This window comes from Salmo salar, chromosome ssa24 (genome assembly GCF_905237065.1).
Source record: "Salmo salar chromosome ssa24, Ssal_v3.1, whole genome shotgun sequence".
NCBI lineage: Eukaryota > Metazoa > Chordata > Actinopteri > Salmoniformes > Salmonidae > Salmo > Salmo salar.
The window spans coordinates 32,346,944-32,359,363 of NC_059465.1; the positions used below are offsets into that span (position 1 = coordinate 32,346,944).

The window sequence follows — 12,420 nt, forward strand, 5'->3', positions numbered from 1 at the left end:
TTGTACAGATGAACCTTCAGGCGTTTGGAAATTGCTCCCAAGGATGAACCAGACTTGTGAAGGCCTACAACATCAATACATCCACAGGTACACCTCCAATTGACTCAAATGATGTCAATTAGGCTATCAGAAGCTTCTAAAGCCATGACATCATTTTCTGGAATTTTCCAAGCTGTTTAAAGGCACAGTCAACTTAGTGTATGCTAACTTCTGACCCACTGGAATTGTGATAAAGTGAATTATAAGTGAAATAATCTGTCTGTGAACAATTGTTGTAAAAATGATGTGTGTCATGCACAAAGTAGATTTCCTAACCGACTTGCCCATACTATAGTTTGTTAAAAAGAAATTTGTGGAGTGGTTGAAAAACGAGTTTTAATGACTCCAACCTAAGTGTATGTAAACTTCCGACTTCAACTGTATTCATTGTGAAAAACAACACAAAAATACATTGCCAGTAGAAAAATCATTGGAATTAGCATTAAAACACATTCCTCTCCCTCTCTTCCTCTCCCCCAATTTCCATCCGTCCCCCCTTTCACCCCAAATGCTCTTCCACGTACTTCCAGGTGGATCTTTCCATCTGTACAGAGTGTTTATTAACAGCCCATGGCTCTGGCATCTGACAAATTATCTGTCCATCAGAGTACCAACAAATATCTTCCTTTGGACTTGGCCAGAAGAATTTGTTGATGCCATTCAGGTGCATGCACTTCACCTTAATGTTATGTTCCTCTACATCTATGATGATGCCAGGGTATCCTTCATGGTCATAATTGACAACACACCACTCCCCTACGTGATTAAGTTCAATGGTTCCAGGTCGCCATGTGGTGTCAGCCTCGTCATGAGATGTAGGGAGCTGGTTAGATGCTGCAGGGTCACCCAGAGTTGCCTCTTTGAGCTGAAAACAAGGACAGTCCAACATGCCACTATCCTTCTGCACAGACAAGTATTTTATCTGGCCTGGTGAGACACTGATAACCTGATTAATCTTCATCGTTCCTTTAATGGCATCTAAGGCAGGCATCCGAGGTGAGAAGAGATAGCATATGGTAAGATATAAAGAGTAACAAACATCTTATACATTTCAATACTCATCAAGTGTATACAAGAAAAATGCATGTATGTGTGTATGGGGAGGAAGGAGGGTTACCTCTGCAGACTGCAGCAATGCACTAGTCTTGACCCTGGCTCTGAGTATCCTGTTTGAATCTCTCCATTTCTTCCTTTCTGCATGCTGCACTCTGTCACTGAGTTCAGCTATTGCCTTCTTCTTCCCAGTCTCTTTTATCTTTCCTCCCTCTCTTTCTCTAGATACTCTCCTTTCTGGGGCAGCATTACGTCGTTCTCTGTATTGCCGCTGTCTTTCAGCTGCACTAAGATGAGGTGCCATTCATTCAGAAAGACCTGATTCAATTGATATTTATTTATTCTTAAAATACTATACATGCTATATATACACATTGTAATTATGTAATACAATTTATGAACAAAAACATTTTGCAACACATTACTGCAAGATATCCATTTGTCCACCCTGTTGAGTGCATGCCCACCCTGTTACGTGTACATGGATAACATTTTGAGCAAAAATTTGCAACTATGCTCCAAGTGATTGTGATGAAGCTAGGATAATGGCTGCCACTTGAAAATGAATTTGCATTGTTTGACAAATATATTTTAAAATTATGAAATTCGATTAACATCTTTTGTAATTTTGCTTAACAGGGTGGACATGTTATGCTTTCCCACATCACAACACCAACATATAATGATAAAAATGTAATAGTATGAAATCTAGATACTCACCAGGTTCACCACAGTTGTTTTCCCGCCAAGGAAGTGACATCATTTCCTGTTGGTGATCTCATTGTAGAAAATATACATTGTATTTTGATGTCAAAATATATAAAATATATATAAGTGCCAGTAACCACAATGTAACAGGGTGGACAACGACTGAGGATGTACAGAAAATAGTCAATATTCTTATAAAAAGTGCAGCATTTAACACAAAAGTCTATACATAAGATAACATTTAATGAAGAAAATTTGAAAATGTTTCTTTAAATGTATAATTTTTTTCGTTGAAGTTGATTGAGCAGCACTTGGGACATTGCTTCCTTCCACTGAAATAAAATAGTCTAAAATGTATAAAATGTAGTTTGAAGTCTACATCATTATGCTTCTATTATCATGAAGGCATACATACAAAAGGATCCTTTTGAAATTTCATCAAGTGTATATTTTTTTATATACAATTTTGAATGATTTATCTTGAGGACAAAAAAATAACACTTTTAGTGATATTGACGCACAAGCAAGAGTATTACCCCTGCTGTCGAAAACATCAAGAACAAAGTCAATATTCCTCCCATGCCAGCTAGGGTAGAACAATTACTTATGTATGAATTATTTCACAAAAAATAGCTTTATGTAGGCAAAAATTGTGCAAGAAACATTTTCCAGGACATTAAAGCTTGTTGGTGAAACCTAGCCAATTTCTCAGGAATATAATTACATTTCAGTAAAAATTGAAATCCTCCAACTTATTAAACACATTGTTTGGAATGATTCTTGATTCTGTATTGACCAAACATCTTTTCAACCAATTGGTCTTGAAAGTGTTACTTATGTCAACAAAACCCAACACTTCCAGATGAAGTCAAGAAAGGTCTTGTTGATCTCTTTACAGGTAGAGGGATTTACAAATGAAGATAATGAGGGGTACAAAAAGCGAGACAGTCCCTCTGCCTTGGACAGAAGCACTCTCCCAAGTATAGAAAGATCCCGTTGTAGCCAATTATTAAATATTTTCTTGGTTTTCTTAATGTTAGGAGAGAAATGCATATGTTGTCTCACACACGAATATATTTTTGCGCACTTTACCATATATTACGGTCTTACTACGTCATCATTAATAGACATGTTGACAATGAGTGAGAAAGCTACTTGCTATGATAGATACTTAAGGAAGACATCCTGCAAATATGTATAGTTTAGTTATTGAGCTATCAAGTTAGTTCTATCATAACGTTTATACGGATCATCTGGAGTTTGATTAGATAGCTAGCAGGAACTTTGTTAGCAAGTCGACCAGCTAACGACTGGCTAGCTCGTACTAGCAAGTTAGCTACCATCTAACGTTACTAGCTAGCCACATTTAGCAAGTTAGATGCTCCAACCTTTGTACATTGAAGAAAACATGTATTATGTTACCGAACAGGTCTGGCTTCCCCAAAAGCATCGTAGCACTAAGATCATGTTTTGTCCATTGAGTTTCAATGGACTTTAAGAACCGAGGTAAAGACAGTTTCAGGTTGGATATTCGCCTGTAGTTTTCCTTACGTCCACCAACAGCAGTTAGGGACCGTCAACATAGTGACAAATCAAATGTTTCAAATGTCAATAGCTCTTTAACCATTACTCCTAAAACTTTCAAAACTGGTTGTAGCTAACCCGATGGCATAGACACACATTGCACACACTTTGTTTTGTCGATTTACATCTCGCGCCATTTTAAATTATTTATTTACATGTTTGAATTTCAATAGCTCATTGGTCATATGACCTAGTGACTTCAATAAAGGTTCAGAATGTCCAATGACTACTCTTTTATATTGCACACCCTTTAGTTTGTACATTTTCATCTCACATGTTTTTACATCAATTTTTCTACATTTAAATTGTCAATAGCTCCTTGGCCATGTGACCTACTGACTTCAAACAAGGTTCAGAATGTCCACTGACTATACCTTCATATCGCACACTTTGATGTTTGTCTACTTTCATCTCATGCTATTAGACTTAAATCTGTAAGCTTTGCATGCCTTCATTTTATATGGGTGTTAAAAAAACATTTTGAAGTTAACAAGCTGGAAAATGATGGTGGCCACACAAAATATTGACACTTTGGGCCCAATTTGGACATTTTCACTTAGGGGTGTACTCACTTTTGTTGCCAGTGGTTTAGACATTAATGGCTGTGTGTTGAGTTATTTTGAGGGGACCGCAAATTTACACTGTTATACAAGCTGTACACTCACTACATTGTAGCAAGGTGTCATTTCTTCAGTGTTGTCACATGAAAAGATATACTCATATTTACAAAAATGTGAGGGGTGTACTCACTTTTGTGAGATACTGTATATCTATCCTACTCTGCCTTTCTAAGGTCTTTGAAAGTAAAGTTAAACAGATCACTGACCATTTTGAATCCCTCCGTACCTTCTCCGCTATGCAACCTGGTTTCCGAGCTGGTCCTGGGTGCACCTCAGCCACGCTCAAGGTCCTAAACGTTATCATAATCACCATCGTCAAAAGACAATACTGTGCAGCCGTATTCATCGACCTTGCCAAGGCTTTCGACTCTGTCAATCACCACAATATATCGGCAGACTCAACAGCCTTGGTTTCTCAAATGACTGCCTCGCCTGTTTCACCCAGGGGCGAAAATCTGATATCCACTTTGGAGGGGACAATTACATGAAATTTTCTCAAGAGCAATTCCTGAGGGGGACACCAAAAGTAGTGCTGTAACACATAGCCTACATTGTAATATGGTAAATGTATATTGAGGAACCAAAGAAATAAGGTGTTTGCCGTACTCCTAACTACCGGTACCCAAAACTACACAACTAATCACAACAGTAATACCATTGCCTTTAACAAATCTTAGTTCAGTCACCAGTTTAAGTTGAGAGTGGGGGTATCCATGGCATTTTCCAATTATGTTCCTATTTTACAAGTCAAAAAAATTGAGAACCTTTCATAATGTTGCCAAAAAAAGACTCAACAAACTTACCTGAGACTCCCTGTCTGCCAGTCTGTCCCTGCATATCTGTCCCCAACTCTGCTGTCTGTGTGCCATCTGTTGCCTGCTCTGCCTAGTGACATCATTGTGAAACATTTCCATTAGAATTTCATTTCTTTCTTATGAACATTTTATCAACTAGTCTTTGAGATATTAGGCTACTAGGGTTCTTACTATGCATTTTGGTGTATTGAAAATAACTGATGTCCGTCTTTTATTTTTCTGCCATTTTTCTACCTGGCTGGCGACACACACAGTGTGTAGGTTATTTACAGTAGGACATGGGCTTCTATCATCTTCAATCATTCTATATGGGCTTCGATCTAAAAGGTAGCTAGCAAATGTGAAACGGATTAAAATGATAAGAGTTGACAGCTGTATGAGTTCACCATTTACACAACATATGCTGCAACCTTTTGTAATTTTAATAGTTTGTTTCATATTGGCTGGCTTCCAACAATAGCTGAATTTGCAAAGCTAGCGAGCACCAATTCAGTTTCAGTGGTGTTTGCTATAATCTTTGCTACCCGGGTTAAATAAAGGTGAAATAAAATAAATAAATAAAAGTTCCCTTCGACAATTTAGCTTTTGCAACGAGACCATTAAATAGATTTAAGACAATGGTAGAAGAGAGTGTAGTTCTGTTCAGTTTGGACTTCAGTTTATCGCTAACCTTATCACAGGGACTTCGAAGCACTAACTTACATCATCTGCATGCTGATTCCATCTTTGACGACGCCACATAAATGGAATAGGTACTAGCTAGCTTAATAGTTAATATTTGCGCGCTAGCTCTGCATATTCAGCTAGTGTGTGTGCGCGCGATTGACTGGATGAACCTCACGGCAGTTACGTAGCAAGCTAAGGAACTGGCAGTGGATCAAACCATTGTGAGGCAAAGGGCGAGGGGGGGTCGCAATCTTTTGAAACTTAAAAACGCGCTATTAAGTGTCTATAATCAGCACAATTGCTTTCATTGCGTATTATTAATATTATTTAAATTACATAGTTATGTTTCAGTGATATATTGGGGGGGACAAATCATATTTTTCCCAGGATGGGGGGGTCGTGTCCCCCCCCGGGATTTCCGCCCCTGGTTTCACCAGCTACTTCTCAGATAGAGTTCAGTGTGTCAAATCGGAGGGCCTGTTGTCCGGACCTCTGGCAGTCTCTGGGTGTACCACAGGGTTCAATTCTCAGGCCGACTCTTTTCTCTGTATATATCAATGATGTTGCTCTTGCGGCTGGTGATTCTCTGATCCACCTCTACGCAGACGACACCATTCTGTATACTTCTGGCCCTTCTTTTGACACTGTTAATAAACTCCAGATGAGCTTCAATGCCATACAACTCTCCTTCCGTGGCCTCCAACTGCTCTTAAATGCAAGTAAAACTAAATGCATGCTCTTCAACTGATTGCTGCTCACACCTGCCCGCCCGCCGAGCATTAACCCACTGGCTCCAGGTCATCTATAAGTCCTTGATAGGTAAAGCCCCGCCTTATCTCAGCTCACTGGTCACCATAGCAGCACCCACCCGTAGCACACGCTCCAGCAGGTATATTTCACTGGTCAACCCCAAAGCCAATTCCTCCTGCCAATGACTAGAACGAATTGCAAAAATCACTGAAGCTGGATACTCATATTTTCCTCACTATCTTTAAGCATCAGCTATCAGAGCAGCTTACAGATCATTGCACCTGTTCATAGCCCATCTGTAAATAGCCCATCCAACTACCTCATCCCCATATTGTTATATATATATATATATATTATATATTTTTTTTTTCCTCCGTTGCACCCCATTATCTCTACTTGCACATTCATCTACTGCACATCTATCACTCGTGTTTATTTGGGAAATTGTAATTATTTCACCACTACGGCAAATTTATTGCCTTACCACACTAATCTTACTTCATTTGCACACACTGTAGATAGACTTTTCTATTGTGTTATTGACTGTACGTTTGTTTATTCCATGTCTAACTCTGTTGTTGTTTGTGTCACACTGCTTTGCTTTATCTTGGCCAGGACGCAGTTGTAAATGAGAACTTGTTCTCGGCTGGCTTACCTGGTTAAATAAAGGTGAATTAAAAAAAATATATATATACTGTATGTGGGAATGTCTTATGTCCGTCCTACATGTAGTGTTGGTACGTGGAATATTCCTCAACTGCATATATCATAAATTGCAAATAGAAGTATTATGTTCAACAACTGACATTTTCAGATATTATTTTGACAAACACACTTTAGTGCTTAAATTCATTCTCCATTGTCATAGATGGCGTAGCAGTGCAGACGTGTTTTGTTCGTCCTCTCGTGTACTTTTGTATTTTGTCCTTTTTTGTATACATCTCTTTTCCATTTTAACTCAATTATACCTTCCCGTAACCTGCCACACTCAATGTGATACAGAACCGCTATTATTTTAAATTTTTAGACCTTATAGCAAGAGCCATCTAGCCATCAGAAGCTAACCAGCTAATTTAGCTACATGCTATTTAGTCATTGTTAGCCACTGCTAGCGGCCTTTACCTTCTGCACAGATACCAGCCCTTTTTTAGCTTGGATAATACTCGCTAGCCTACCAGTATCGGACTGTCTCTCCACTACAACGCCGGACTCCTGCCGTAATCCCTGGACCATTACTCCTGATCTTCACAGCTAGCTAGCACCCACCGAGTTACCCAGTACCGAAGCTACCCCTGAGGCCCACCTCCCGGCCTACTCAGTTGTTCACCCCAACTCCACCCAAACACGGCTAGAACCCACTACTCCACCGGATCCTTGCCGTAAGCTCTGGACCTTCGCACCGGATCACCGCTGCTACCGAGTGGCTATAGTGGCTAACGCCCCATGCCCTGAAGCTAGCACCAGTTAGCCGTGAGCCAGGCGCATCCCCCGGCTAGCAAACTAAATTACTACATCTGGCTTGGATCCTTTGTCGACACGGCGCCCCACCGCACCACCACAACTGGTCTGCCGACAAATACTCCATCCGCTGTGCCTCCAACCGGCCTCCGTCGGAGCAGACGCTTCTACTAGCCCCGGGCTACTAACTTTAAGCGCCGTGTCGCCCGCGTAGTAGCGACTACTCCGCGGCCTTCCTGTTCCATCTACCGCTGCCCCCTGGACCCTATGATCACTTGGCTACATAGCTGATGCCTGCTGAACTGGCCATTTATCACGGTACTCCATTCTTTTTATTATTTGTTTATCTGTCGGCCCCAGCCGTGAACTCAGGCTGTGTGTGTAGTCAACCGACCCTCTGCCCAGTCATCGCCATTTTACCTGTTGTTGATGTTTTAGCTGATCAGCTGTTGTCTCACCCGTTGTCTAGCTAGCTCTCCCAATCAACACCTGTGATTACTTTATGCCTCGCTGTATGTCAATATGCCTTGTATACTGTTGCTTAGGATAGTTATCATTGTTTTAGTTTACAATGGAGCCCCGTGTTCCACTCATCATACCTCTGTTACCTCCTTTGTCCCACCAACACATGCGATGACCTCACCCATTATAACCAGCATGTCCAGAGATACAACCCCTCTTATCATCACTCAGTGCCCGGGCTTACCTCCGCTGTACCCGCACCCCACCATACCCGTCTGCACATTATGCCCTGAATCTATTCTACCACGCCCAGAAACCTGCTCCTTTTATTCTTTGTCCCCAACGCTCTAGGCGACCAGTTTTGATAGCCTTTAGCCGTACCCTCATCCTACTCCTCTGTTCCTCAGGTGATGTGGAGGTAAACCCAGGCCCTGCATGTCCCCAGGCACCCTCATTTGTTGACTTCTGTGATCGAAAAAGCCTTGGTTTCATGCATGTCAACATCAGAAGCCTCCTCCCTAAGTTTGTTTTACTCACTGCTTTAGCACACTCCGCCAACCCTGATGTCCTTGCCGTGTCTGAATCCTGGCTTAGGAAGGCCACCAAAAATTCGGAGATTTCCATACCCAACTACAACATTTTTCGTCAAGATTGAACTGCCAAAGGGGGAGGAGTTGCAATCTACTGCAGAGATAGCCTGCAAAGTTCTGTCATACTTTCCAGGTCTATACCTAAACAGTTCGAACTTCTAATTTTAAAAATTAATCTCTCCAGAAATAAGTCTCTCACTGTTGCCGCCTGCTATCGACCCCCCTCTGCTCCCAGGTGTGCCCTGGACACCATTTGTGAATTGATTGCCCCCCATCTAGCCTCAGAGTTCGTTCTGTTAGGTGACCTAAACTGGGATATGCTTAACACCCCGGCAGTCCTACAATTTAAGCTAGATGCCCTTAATCTCACACAAATCATCAAGGAACCCACCAGGTACAACCCCAAATCCATAAACATGGGCACCCTCATAGACGTTATCCTGACCAACTTGCCCTCCAAATACACCTCCGCTGTTTTCAATCAGGATCTCAGCGATCACTGCCTCATTGCCTGTATCCGCTATGAGTCCGCGGTCAAACAACCACCCCTCATCACTGTCAAACGCTCCCTAAAACACTTCTGTGAGCAGGCCTTTCCAATCGACCTGGCCCAGGTATCCTGGATGGATATTGACCTCATCCCGTCAGTCGAGGATGCCTGGTCATTCTTTAAAAGTAATTTCCTCACCATCTTAGATAAGCATGCCCCGTTCAAATGCAGAACTAAGAACAGATATAGCCCTTGGTTCACTCCAGACCTGACTGCCCTTGACCAGCACAAAAAAAATCCTCTGGCGGACTGCAATAGCATCGAATAGTCCCTGTGATATGCAACTGTTCAGGGAAGTCAGGAACCAATACATGCAGTCAGGAAAGCTGTAACGGTTGCCGTCGGGAAAGGAGGACCAAAATGCAGCAGGAATGTGGATGCTCATCTATACGTTTATTTAACTCAAAAGAGAACACCAAAATAATAAACAACGAATACTCACGATCAACACAGTCTCGTTAGGCTCACACACGCTAAACAAGAAACAGGCAAAACAAGAAACAATCTCCCAGCAAAATACAAACCCAAACACACCCTAATATATAGGACTCTCAATCAAAGGCAAAGAGACAACACCTGCCTTCAATTGAGAGTTCCATCCCCAATTAACTAAACATAGAAACAGATTCACTAGACTAAACATAGAAATACATGAATATGACAGTGCCCAAAAACCCCGGAATACATAAATCAAATGCCCTTCTACAACAACCACCACCCCGAACCACATAAAACAAATACCCTCTGCCACGTCCTGACCAAACTACAGTAACAATGAACCCTTATACTGGTCAGGACGTGACAAAAGCAAAGGCTAGCTTTTTCAAGCAGAAATTTGCATCCTGTAGTTCTAACTCCAAAATGTTTTGGGACACTGTAAAGTCCATGGAGAACAAGAGCACCTCCTCCCAGCTGCCCACTGCACTGAGGCTAGGTAACACGGTCACCACCGATAAATCCATGATAATTGAACATTTCAATAAGCATTTCTCAACGGCTGGCCATGCCTTCCTCCTGGCTACTCCAACCTCGGCCAACAGCTCCGCCCCCCAGCAGCTACTCGCCCAAGCCTCACCAGCTTCTCCTTCACCCAAATCCAGATGTTCTGAAAGAGCTGCAAAACCTGGACCCGTACAAATCAGCTGGGTTAGACAATCTGCACCCTCTCTTTCTAAAACTATCCGCTGCCATTGTTGCAACCCCTATTACCAGTCTGTTCAACCTCTCTTTCGACACGTCCGAGATCCCTAAAGATTGGAAAGCTGCCATGGTCATCCCCCTCTTCAAAGCGGGTGACACCCTAGACCCAAACTGTTATAGACCTATTTCCATCCTGCCCTGCCTATCCAAAGTCTTCAAAAGCCAAGTTAATAAACAGATCACTGACCATTTCGAATCCCACCCTACCTTCTCCGCTGTGCAATCCGGTTTCCGAGCCGCTCACGGGTGCACCTCAGCCACGCTCAAGGTACTAAATGATATCATAACCGCCATCGATAAAAGACAGTACTGTGCAGCCGTCTTCATCGACCTGGCCAAGGCTTTTGGCTGTCAATCACCGTATTCTTATCGGCAGACTCAATAGCCTTGGTTTTTCTAAGTACTGCCTTGCCTGGTTCACCAACTACTTTGCAGACAGAGTTCAGTGTGTCAAATCGGAGGGCACGTTGTCCAGACCTCTGGCAGTCTCTGGGGGTATCACAGGGTTCAATTCTCGGGCCGAACATTTTCTCTGTATATATCAATGATGTCGCTCTTGCTGCGGGCGATTCCCTGATCCACCTCTACGCAGACGACACCATTCTGTATACTTCTGGTCCTTCCTTGGACACTGTGGTAACTAACCTCCAAACGAGCTTCAATGCCATACAACACTCCTTCCATGGCCTCCAACTCCTCTTAAACACTAGTAAAACCAAATGCATGCTTTTCTACTGTTCGCTGCCCGCACCCGCCCGCCCGATTAGCATCACCAGCCTGGACGGTTCCGACCTAGAATATGTGGACCACTACAAATACCTAGGTGTCTGGTTAGACTGTAAACTCTCCTTCCAGACTCATATTAAACATCTCCAATCCAAAATCAAATCTAGAATCGGCTTTCTATTTCGCAACAAAGCCTCCCTCACTCGCCGCCAAACTTACCCTAGTAAAACTGACTATCCTACCGATCCTCGACTTCGGCGATGTCATCTACAAAATAGCTTCCAATACTCTACTCAACAAACTGGATGCAGTCTATCACAGTGCCATCCGTTTGGTTACCAAATCACCTTATACCACCCACCACTGCGACCTGTATGCTCTAGTCGGCTGGCCCTCGCTACATATTCGTCGCCAGACCCACTGGCTCCAGGTCATCTATAAGTCTATGCTTGGTAAAGCTCCACCTTATTCACGATAACAACACTCACCCGTAGCACACGTTCCAGCAGGTATATCTCACTGATCATCCCCAAAGCCAACACCTCATTTGGCCGCCTTTCATTCCAGTTCTCTGCTGCCAGTGACTGGAACGAATTGCAAAAAAAAAAACACAAAAAAAAAATGGAACAAAAATATTAAAAAAAATATTAAAAAATACAAAAAAATTAAATAAATAAAAAATCGCTGAAGTTGGAGACTTTTGTTTCCCTCAACAACTTTAAACATCAGCTATCTGAGCAGCTAACCGATCGCTGCAGCTGTACATAGTCCATCTGTACATTGCCCACCCTATCTACCTACCTCATCCCCATACTGTTTTTATTTTATTGACTTTTCTGCTCTTTTGCACACCTGTATCTCTACATGCATACCATCATATGCTCATTTATCACTCCAGTGTCAATCTGCTAAATTGTAATTATTTGCTCCTATGGCCCATTTATTGCCTACCTCATGCCTTTTGCACCCACGTTATATAGACTTTCTTTTTCTACTGTATCATTGACTTGTTTATTGTGTTATTGGCTTGTTTATTGTTTACTCCATGTGTAACTCGGTTGTTGTCTGTGTCACACTGCTTTGCTTTATCTTGGCCAGGTCGCAGTTGTAAATGAGAACTTGTTCTCAACTTGCCTACCTGGTTAAATAAAGGTGAAATAAAAATAAATATAAAAGATTTGGTGGGCACTGTCATCTGT

The 12,420-nt window shown here is 42.1% G+C and overlaps 1 long non-coding RNA gene across 1 annotated transcript; it reads right to left on the bottom strand.

The window, feature by feature from the left end:
- Nucleotides 1–313: 313 nt before the first annotated feature.
- On the bottom strand, nucleotides 314–3,360 carry LOC106585753 (uncharacterized). Its single transcript, XR_001324018.2, has 3 exons — nucleotides 1,813–3,360; nucleotides 1,157–1,379; nucleotides 314–1,017 (listed from the first exon to the last, which is right to left on the bottom strand). It is a non-coding gene; the product is annotated as an uncharacterized lncRNA (long non-coding RNA).
- Between the last annotated feature and the right edge of the window lie 9,060 nt (nucleotides 3,361–12,420).